Source organism: Poromitra crassiceps, assembly GCF_964638095.1.
Source record: "Poromitra crassiceps genome assembly, chromosome: 13".
NCBI classification, from domain to species: Eukaryota; Metazoa; Chordata; class Actinopteri; order Beryciformes; family Melamphaidae; genus Poromitra; species Poromitra crassiceps.
This window is the reverse complement of record NC_139644.1, coordinates 9,277,262-9,287,409: the sequence shown is the minus strand read 5'-3', so window position 1 is coordinate 9,287,409 and position 10,148 is coordinate 9,277,262. Positions and strand designations below refer to the sequence as shown.

The window sequence follows — 10,148 nt, the reverse complement described above, 5'->3', positions numbered from 1 at the left end:
TTGAATCTGAAGGAAAGATACACCAGAAAATAACTCTGTGGTCTAATTATGATTCAAACAGTGCAACAGTCAACATATTGTAACATATTGGCTTTACACGCACACGCACACACACACACAGACACACACACACACACACACACAGGCACGCACATAACTTGTAGTCTCATAAAGCTTCATTACATTGCTTTACAGTCTTACGTTTTACAAAACATTAAATAGTGTTTTAAGGCCTACTGACACTGAAATGACCATGTGTGTGCCTGTTTTTAGAAATACTATGCAAATAACATTGGATATCAATATTCTTTCCAAAGTTATTACATTTTCCTTTATTTCTTTTTTGAAGAACAGCCATTGCATGTGTGTAACTGACAGTGTGGAAGAACCTGCTCGAGCAAAATACATTTTCACCACACTGAGAAAGTGAGTGAAGTCTCATATTCGGGCAAAATTGGACTTCGTGAAAGTTTTAGACAGTCAGTAGGCCTGATGAATCTCCACACTATAAACTCAAATAAATTAATACAGATTATTAGATTTCATATACAATGTAACAAAATGCCTTTGCAGAGCAAAAGAAACAAAACATCTGATCACCCGCTACAGTTAACTGCTATTAAATGGGGTTTGTAAAGCTGCATCCCTTTTAGTGGGTTATTAGGAGAATAGCTTTGTGTTGTGGAAACGCTTGTTAAGAGCTTTCGAGAAGGTTCTGCTTCATTCTGCTGCATCAGCATCATTTCAGTATGGACCATTTGATCTGCTCCTTGGCCGACTGCAGCACCTGAAACACACACAGACACAACATTTACCAAGATAAAATACAATTAGAATATTATATTTTTATAAAAATATAAAACAAAAAGACAAATACATAGATAATGAAATAAAAATACAAAACGATATTAGACAAATAATCGAAATAAATAGATAACGTAATTAAAATGTAAAATAAAATTAGACAAAATTATATATATATAAAATGAGAATAAAATAAAAATACAAAACAAAATGAAATAAAAATGATACAAAATAGAGCATACAATAAAACAATATCACACACAATGAAATAATAAATTAAAACAAAATTGGATTTTAAAAAGAAAATGGAAACAAAATGAAATTAGAAAATAAAATGACACAAAATAAAGCATACAATTAAAAAAAAAAGTGCAAAATCAGTTTTCCAGAAATAAACACTTCATTTCTTATTGAAGCTTGTGTTTTAGAAATGTATCTCAAGTCAAATAAAGTACCTTTTTCTAGAGACGTTTTAACCCTAACGCATTTTTCAGTGTTTTTCATTTATCATTTTGTGCTGAGTAGATGAGCAGATAATTGGATTACGGTAAGTGTGTTAATTTCATTTCATGTAGCCTATACTGTTCAGGATGGAGATTTACATAGACAACTGCAGTGCCGATGTTGGTCACTAGAGGTCAGTCTGTGCTGCTCATGCTTTTTTGGTTACCATGGTTACAAGCGACTGCCGCCATGTTGTTGAAAATTATACACTGTAAAAGGGAGGAACGTATGTGTAGCAGCTATTAAATATCTTTCAAAATAGGCTACCTATTTTTATATCCCACTTGCATATCTACTAGTTTGTGTGTGTGTGTGTGTGTGTGTGTGTGTGTGTGTGTGTGTGTGTGTGTATATACATATGTATGTATGTATATATATATATATATATATATATATATATATATATATATATACACACACACACATACATTTGTACATGTATTTATTTATTTATATATATATAGGCAGAAGTGATTCTTTCTTTCTCTCTCTCTTGTCTTTTCATAGTCTACATCCAGAAGGCACATTTTCACGGAATCCACATAATACTAGACAGCTTCTTTCAGCTTTGTGAAGTTTCCCAACCCCCATGCAGTCAGCTGCCTGTGCTGTTCCTCAGTCTAACAGCAGGTGGCGCCTGAGGCTCAGCAGGGTTTGGATTAGGGAATGAGAGGGGAGCTACAGGCAGGAGACACCTTTCACTTGAGTGTATGTAATGCTATGGTAGTTCCAGTATGTAGTTCTATGGTACAGTAGCCCATGTAGTACAACAGTATAGCTCTATATAGCATGTAACAAGTATGTAGCATGTGATGCATGATATGGTTCACTATGTAGTATTTGATCTGTAGGCTAGTAGTACCGGTATATTTCTACAGTATAAACAGTGTGTGTGTGTGTGTGTGTGTGTGTGTGTGTGTATAGCCCTATCTATATTATGTAGTATTTTACCTATATTAGCACATTATATTATGTAATATTTTGATCGGTAGGCTATGTAGTATTTACTATTTTTATTTTTACATTTAGTATTTTTTGCTATTTGGTCACAGTATGCAGTATATTTAGCTGTAGTATGCAGTATTTGGTCACAGTATGCACAGTATTAGCTGTAGTTTGCAGTATTTGGTCACAGTATGCAGTATGTTTAGCTGTAGTATGCAGTATTTGGTCACAGTATGTAGTATGTTTAGCTGTAGTATGCAGTATTTGGTCACAGTATGTTTAGCTGTAGTATCCAGTATTTGGTCACAGTATGTAGTATGTTTAGCTGTAGTATGCAGTATTTGGTCGCAGTATGTTTAGCTGTAGTATCCAGTATTTGGTCACAGTATGTAGTATGTTTAGCTGTAGTATGCAGTATTTGGTCACAGTATGTACGGTAGTATGTTTAGCTGTAGTATGCAGTATCTGGTCACAGTATGCAGTATGTTTAGCTGTAGTATGCAGTATCTGGTCACAGTATGCAGTATGTTTAGCTGTAGTATGCAGTATTTGGTCACAGAATGCACAGTATTAGCTGTAGTTTGCAGTATTTGGTCACAGTATGCAGTATGTTTAGCTGTAGTATGCAGTATTTGGTCACAGTATGCACAGTATTAGCTGTAGTTTGCAGTATTTGGTCACAGTATGCAGTATGTTTAGCTGTAGTATGCAGTATTTGGTCACAGTATGCACAGTATTAGCTGTAGTTTGCAGTATCTGGTCACAGTATGCAGTATGTTTAGCTGTAGTATGCAGTATTTGGTCACAGTATGCACAGTATTAGCTGTAGTTTGCAGTATTTGGTCACAGTATGCAGTATGTTTAGCTGTAGTATGCAGTATTTGGTCACAGTATGCACAGTATTAGCTGTAGTTTGCAGTATTTGGTCACAGTATGCAGTATGTTTAGCTGTAGTATGCAGTATTTGGTCACAGTATGCACAGTATTAGCTGTAGTTTGCAGTACACGATGCAGGAGTGAAGTCAGACTTACGTTAGTGGTCAGAGCCAGTTTCTCTGTTATGTGCTGTCAGGGTCAGAGCAAGAGGTTAGAGCAGCTCAGAGCACGTGCACGTACACACACACACACACACACGCACGCACACACAAGCATGAAACACATACACACACACGCGCACACACACACACACACACACACACACACACACACACACACACACACACCTTGAAGCACATGCACACGTTCATTCTTCCATGCAAGCAGCCAGAGATCCAGATGAACATCAAAGCATGTGATTAAAGCATAAGGTCATAAAGCTGCAGGGACAGATCTCTTCTGATCGCCCAATATCCTGATATATCTATGCGTGTCTGTGCGTATATTTATTTATGTCGCTTTACAAGTCTATGTATATCTGTGTTTATGTGTGTATTTCTTGAACTCTATGTATGTGTGTGTGTGTGTGTGTGCGTGCGTGCCTCACCTGGGCCACGCTCTGTTCAGACAGCGGGTTCTCGTCCGCCTGGAAAAGAAAACAGATGAATGTGTGTGTGTGGAAGAGACAGAACAACAGATAAGAAAATCATGCAAAATTGTGGTCTCACACACTCTCTCACACACACACACACACACACACACACACACACACACACACACACACACACACACACACACACACGCACACACACACACACTAGAAAAGCAGAAGAGCACACAGTGGAAACACATTAGTCAGATCTACAAACAGACCATAATATATCTGCAGGGTTGATATGGTTATTGATCAATATCAATGGCTAAAGGATTATTTGGTCAGCTCCTCCTGTCTTTCTTTAAAATTTCACATTTTCTGACCCGTACGGAAGCGGAGAAGCCTTGTTCTTACTAATCCAACATTAAAACAGTTTTATTCTTCCAGCATTCAGGTGATTCATGGTGATAGTCGTTTCGGTTGAATCTCTGCTCGGACTCTACTGTCACTTTATTATTTACGTCCAATACAGGCCACCATAAGCTGTGCAAGCAAGTCCTACTCGTATTGTCATGTTAGGTCTGAACGAAGGGTGTGTGGCTCCCTCTCTCAGTGGATGTTTGGTTCAAAGAGAAGTTCAGTGATCTTGGGCCTATACTGTATATCATTAGTGTTCCATCGTTCCATCCAAGGTAGCTCCGCCTCTGAAAAGTCAAGCCAATGCAGAAGTGCCTTAAACCTGTATTCTTTCTAATGGCTCCCAGGTGACGACTCCTCTGGCTGCAAAAAGACGTCTGATTGTATAGAAGTGAATGGGAAAATGATCCTACTTCTCGCTTGATTCATGGCCTCAGTAAACACTTTTGTAAATGATGGTCCAATTGAGAGTAAACTAGACGATAAAGCAGACTATGCTGTGGTACTGTAGGTCCTTACTGTATATATACTGTAGGTCCAAATCACCTATATAACTGGAGACAATCTAGAGGGCGACCAAAGAGCTTCATGAGGTTAGCTTAGTGTGAGTTTGGGATTTAAACCAATCTGTCTGTTAATCAACATGCTCTCTCACCATGCAGTTACCTCATCTGACTCGCCCATCTCTCCACTTTCCACCAGCCTCTCTCTATCTCACTTGCTCCTTCATTCTCCCTCTCTCACACACACACACACACACACACACACACACACACACACACACACAATCTCTCTCTCTTTATCTCTGCCTCTCTCTCTCTCCCTCTCACCCTCTGTCTGTCTGTCTGTCTATAGCTGTTGGCTCCTCTCTGCCTGTCCATCTAGGTTACCAGTGATGTAATCAAACAGGACGAAGCCATAGGCCGGCTCTGACAGCTGACACCAATAGGAAGAAGAGAGAGAAAGAGAGGGGGAGGAAGGAGGGAGAGAGATAGTCAAATTCACCCCAAAAAATGGCAGACCCCCACAACTTTCCAAATGACATTGATTTCAAGCTGTTCATGTACCTGTGAGTCACAAAGTGTGATATTCTTCTATTTATTAGATCTGTATATGTATTACCTATGTATTTGTCAATTCCACTCAATATACAGGGTATTATAAAAAAAAAAAAGTATTTTCAATGTTGTTTTCATTCATTTATCTGTTACCATATTTCCTGTAATAGTTGCAATAGTGTCAATTAAAGGCAGGGGGCGTGGTCCCGGCGCCGGCCTTAAATCCAGTCCAGGGGGAAAAAAACGATGGCAGAGGTCTCTGGAGCGAGCCATCATCCATTACCATCATTATCGCTAATGCATTGGAGTAACAAAAAAACGGCTAGCTAACAAACACCAACAGAAGCAGATCAGAAAACAAGGCGGCTTGGTACTAAAATATGAGCAAATATACTGATCAAGCTGAGGAATTAGAAAAAAAGGCCTGTCTCTAATATAAGCCTGCCCAATAAAAGCCTGGTACCCTCTGTAGTTGAGTTCAATAAAGGCCCGGGCCAAAGGAAACAGTATTTCATTGTTTGTGTTGGTGACTTTGTGCTTTGGCAACATCATTCCAATAAAGCTTCATTGAACTGAATTGAATTGAAATGGGAGAGAGAGAGAGAGAGAGAGAGAGAGAGGCAAAGAAACAGAGAGAGCGAGCAAGAAAGAGGGGGGAGAGAGAGATAGACAGAGAGAGAGAGCAGAAGACAAGGAGAAAGGCGGGACTACACTCTGCCTACAGCACATGAGGCAGAGATCTACAGTGAACAGCGAGGTCGTTTGGTTGCCGTAGAGATTGTGTCATAATGATATAATGATGTAATTTTTCTTATTGGCCAAACTGCAGTTATTTTTTAATATATTGACTCTAACTCAAAATATATATTTTCCAATTGATTTGGCTTTGCAAAGTTTACGATAGATAGATAAATGTATTTGACTGGGCGGTTGGAGATGATTGACAGCCTTCTCTTCTTACCCTATAGTTGACCTTCAATAGGACCTGCTGGGGGTCACACTCCAGGATCACCCTGGCAACATGATGAAAGCAACCAATCAGAACAGAGCACAACACAAACAGGATTCCATACAAACCTCCACAGTGGCTGCTACAGTAGCCTTAGACCGTAGATATACTTGCTTTTGGCTATGCGTTCCTGTGAGTGTCCTGTGTCCGTTTGGAGCCTCGGTCGTGCACGTCCTATCCAGATTAATGCTACGCAAATACACACCAAACGGACGCAGGAAACGCGAGACAGCTACTATAGGGCCATATATACCGGTAATCAGTTTTATTTTTTTCCAAATTCGTTTTCCCCAAAATCTGTTTTTTCCATTTTAATTTTATCGAATAATTTCTCTAGGCTTATTTTACGATAATAATTAGGTCTACTTTTGATTTTGATAATTACGCCTACTACGTATCAATTTGAGCCAAATTATGTAAAATTCAGCAATATTCCATGTTTTACAGTTTATTCAATTTTTATCACCAAATTCCATGATTCCCTCCATTTTTTCCAATCATCACCAATTTCCAATCATCCGCTCACATTCAGTTGTTTGTGTTTCATTGGAAAGCAGCAGTTTGATTAGCTAGCGATTAACGGTAGCTAAGCTAGCTCACAGTTAGTTTGACTCGACAGTGGAGTTAACCTGCCTTGCAGCACGGGGCATCCAAATTAGCCAGGCAACATTTTAAGTTACCGACTTGGCATAGAAACAGGTTGAACAACATGAAACACACAAGAAGTTGTCGGGAAGTCAGCTGTTTGTGACATCTAGTATGGATTAGCACACATACCCAGAAAGATGAACAAATCACAAGCTGCACAAAGCTGGTTTATTTAGTTTATTTACTAACCTTCCTGTTACCACTACGGAGCGTCAGGAGGGACAGAAAAAGAGGGCCCGTAACGTGGGTTCCGTTCCGTGGGGTCTGTCTGACATACCGTATAACTTCAATTACGGTAATCGCCCCGGCGTCAAATGGAGACCCGCCTTTACAAACATGTAGCCAGACCCAGCGGCTATTTAGGCCCTGTGTCAATTTGGGACTCTGCTTTTATTTGAAGTTTTATGGTAAGTTTCAAATAAACTATTTTGATTAATTTTCTAATGTATTAAATAAACATTAGAATACACACACACACATATACTGTATATATAAATTAACTTCTGTTTTTAGAATCATTTCTAAACTTCTCTGTCTCTCCCCATCCATCCTTCTTACCCTCCATCAATGATTTCGTCCACCACCAGGAAAACTCCGTCCATGTTGTCCAGTAAACATCTCCGCTCCACGTTTTTCCTGCAGGAGAAACACAGTTTCAGCCCACTAGCCACATCATGGTACATGGTACTGGAGGGCTAGCTTCCTCACCACAGTCGATTAGCATTAGCCAGTGTAACACAGATCCCCCATACAAGGAGGACTAGCAGTAGCCACATCCAGTAAATGAGCGCCATTGGCCATAGCTATAGATAAGAATGTCGATGATGCAGCGAAAAGGCCAAGTAGGAAACTGTGGTGTGCTATATGCTAACTCTCTAGTCACATCCAGTATATTAGCATTGACCAAACTAGCACACTGCCACGGCACCACAATTTCAATTTTGGATGCGCCAAACTAATTTCTAATTTTGGGTGTGCCTTTTAATTACAGAGGTTAATAGTCTTAACTTAGTTAACAGTTTGCCCAGTTCTCCCAGCCATTTGGATGGTCTAGTTGTACAAGTGCAAGTTGTGCGAGATGCCTAGTCAAATAAATTGGCATTAGCCCTACCAGCATAGGTAGGCCATTCAATTTTAGATCAAGACCAAACGTTTTAGACCATGGAGCTTCACCCCCCCCCCCCCAAACACACACACATCCCCTAGCTACTATTCCTACACACCCCTCGAATCCTGACTCTCTACCATGTTTCTATCTCTAGCTATGGCCATTTCCCCACTAAACTCACTAGACTTCCATGAGTGACTCTGAGCGACTGTCCTGAATTCTCCATCTTATGGCCACGGTAATAAGAAAGAAAAAGTGTTGTGTGAATTTAGTTTGAAGAGGTGAACACAATAACAAGATAAATTACAGTATAGCATACCATTGTGTTGAATTTTTGAAAATTAAAACAAATGTAGTGTTGACCCAAACTAGACTCCTTGAAGTTATGGAAATTAGAGCTTGGCTCCTCTCTCTCTAAGTATCTCTCTTATATAGATCCATATCTATATCTATATCTGCTATGTCTCTATCTATATATCTCTCTCTCCCTGTGTCACACACCCGCTCTCTGCAATGCTACTGCATCGGTTTCCATAGCAACCCCATCAGCTGCTGTTTGTTTGATATTGTTGCAGTCGATAGTGATGGATAGTGTCGCACGCAGCACACACACACACACACACACACACACACACACACGGGGGGGGGGGGGGGGGGGGGGGGCATATCTATAAATAGGATCTAGCTGTGTCATTTTGTTGTCTGCTCCTTTAGGAAAACTCCGCCCCCTCCACAGTCCGTCTGTCACACACCCACGTTTTGACAAAATTGCTGGGAATGATGTTCCCTTTCTGCGTTTGACTCCGCCCCCCTCTTCTCTGTTTCCTGTAGCACTTTACATTTGTGCTTTCTCACTGTGCAGCTAAAGTAAAGTACAGTAAAGTAAAGTAAAGTACAGTAAAGTAAACTGAACTAAAGTAAACGAAACAGAAAGCCAACAGGAGCTGATTTACATTGCTGTCGCTCTCCCATGATTCATTGCGTGAGCACCCTCATGGCCGCCATGTCTCCGTGTCTCCACCACGTCTTAAAGCTCCTTTAAAGGTCCCAATTCGTGCAGCTGTAACCTCTTAAAAACGTGTGTCTCTGGTCCATAAACATGATTCTGGATTAATTTGTCGAAAATATAGCAACCCCGTTTGTTGTGACGGAGTTGTCCCTTCCTCATCTCGTTGCGTCCCAAGAATGGTCTGTTTCTATAATATATTCAGAACAGTTCCCATTGGCCGCTGAGGCAGAGCCCGCCCCAGGCTCCCAGCGGCCAATCAGATTAGCGTCTGTGGACCAGCACGCTAGGTTGTGTCCACAACTAACGTTAGCAACGAGCTATCGCTAACTTAACGGTTGCTACGCTAAAGAGGACATCTCAAAATGCCTAGACTTACCGAATGCACCTCCGCAGTTGCTGGATCACGTACAGTTGGCGTCGCTCCAGCTAGAAGTGTTAATTTTGTGGCTATAGACAAAATGGTGCAGGTAGCTTGTGTGAGAGAGACGCGCGCAGTATGCTTGAGGACCATCGTGACGTCCCAATACCCCGTCTGGGGAACAGAGCGTTAGGGGGCGTGGCTTGAAGGAGACTGCAGGGGGAAGCTGGATAGGGACAAATCCAACTGTGGCAGTTCTGAGCTTGTGACCACTCATTACAGGGAGGGATGACAGCAGTATACTGTATATGCATTTACAAGTAAAAACAGCTTTTGCACGGAATGGGACCTTTAAAGGAACACTCTGCCCATTTTCAACCAGCTTTGTATCATTAGAACATCAGTAGTATATCAGAAAACTGTAAACTCTTTTGAAGTCTGTCATTTAATTTGACAGTTATTGAGTGTTAAAGTGTGGACCAGTGACATCACTGTGGGTCCACACTAACTCAAATTAATAACTCATTAACTCAAATCAACTCTCAATAACTGTCAAACTAGATGACGGTTTTGAAGTCATTCATTCATTCATTCAACCCTTTTCGTATCAAGGACCCCTAATTTGAGGCGATTCTGTCTCTCTGACCTAAATCTAAGAATCTTTTTTATTGTTAAATATGAGCCTTGAGCCAAATCCTAAATTGTATAGCATGTATATTTGTAAATGTGTTTCTATATCATTTTCCTTCTATGTTTTATTGTGTTTATATATGATGTCTTACTTTTGTGTTCATGCCGTAGGGACCACAGATGGAAA

At 40.3% G+C, this 10,148-nt stretch overlaps 1 pseudogene across 1 annotated transcript in view; it reads right to left on the bottom strand.

The window, feature by feature from the left end:
* Positions 1–325: 325 nt before the first annotated feature.
* The window catches only part of LOC310788329 (coatomer subunit zeta-1-like), a 23,606-nt pseudogene continuing 13,783 nt past the window's right edge, over positions 326–10,148 (bottom strand). The window contains exons 5-9 of the transcript XR_014554091.1: positions 7,415–7,542; positions 6,161–6,212; positions 3,737–3,775; positions 3,286–3,318; positions 326–787 (exon numbers count right to left, since the gene is read on the bottom strand). The product of XR_014554091.1 is annotated as a coatomer subunit zeta-1-like (transcript). The remainder of the gene's footprint in view (positions 788–3,285; positions 3,319–3,736; positions 3,776–6,160; positions 6,213–7,414; positions 7,543–10,148) is intronic.